This window comes from Ailuropoda melanoleuca, chromosome 3 (genome assembly GCF_002007445.2).
Source record: "Ailuropoda melanoleuca isolate Jingjing chromosome 3, ASM200744v2, whole genome shotgun sequence".
NCBI classification, from domain to species: Eukaryota; Metazoa; Chordata; class Mammalia; order Carnivora; family Ursidae; genus Ailuropoda; species Ailuropoda melanoleuca.
In genome coordinates this window covers 54,803,548-54,804,632 of record NC_048220.1, presented here as the reverse complement: position 1 = coordinate 54,804,632, position 1,085 = coordinate 54,803,548, and positions in this window count along the sequence as shown.

Genomic DNA, 1,085 nt, shown 5'->3' with positions numbered 1-1,085 from the left:
TGCCAGTGGGTAATTGCTTTTTTCCATTTTATTTTCAACAGTTTGAATGTTCCTAAGAGACTTCATGGGGCTGGATCTGGTATTTTAATCAGAAGTTTAGTGTATTTTCAGTGTTGGTAACATCTCCCTCCCTCCTACTTTCACTAAAGCGATACACTCTCCCGGGTCTGATTTGTGCTCCTTCTTCTGAATGTTTAGTCAATTTAATATACACAGTGGACATATTCTGGGGAAAAAATGCTAGGCTTCTCAGCAGAGTCATTTTAAAGATTAGGTGTTGTTTAAAAACAAAGGCATACCATTCGTCACAATTACAAGGCAGGAAATATAGTGCTCTGCTCTGTATAATTAGAACTTTTCTTGAAGGACTCTTGTTTTTGACCTTACAAGCACTCAACTTCTCTGCAGATGATTTTGTGACATCCCTGTAAAGTTTCAGGTCCTGGAAAAACTCAGCACCGTTTACTGAATGCTTTCCATCTAAAACTATTCAACTGAATGATTATTGGAATGGAAAAGAAAGCACTATGAAGTCAGTCGTGATCGAGGCTACCTATTCTGGGGTTCAGGATAAAAGGTCTGAGTCTTGCCAAATGCCCAGCCAGAGCACCAGCCCAGCCTTTCCCCTCCTGGGGGAACAGAACGGGGCAGCGAGGGGCAAGTTGGCATGGGTCCAGTCTGCAAGCTCAAGGTTTAGGAATAACTGCCTTCTCTGTCTATAATAACTTATTTCTCAATGCCGGGGTCTCTCTTCTCCTGCTAACAGAAAACACAACAAAGAAACAAAAAAAATGCATACCCCAGTCCTTCCTGGGATCCCCCCCTGGCTGTGTATGCCAGTGTTTCTGGAGCTTATGCAATGCCTCAGTGAGGCAGGAGCAAAGTCAGCTATTATCTGCTTGAATGCAAAGAAAAGAGGAAAAAGGAATAAAATCTAGATAGATTATAGATAGATAGATANCTGATAGATGATAGATAGATGATAGATTGATAGCTCAAAATCTCTTCCAGCCTGAACACACACCTCTCCTGATTTGCTCTCCTGAGACTTGGACACCCAGTGTTAGGAAATACTACCACACTCC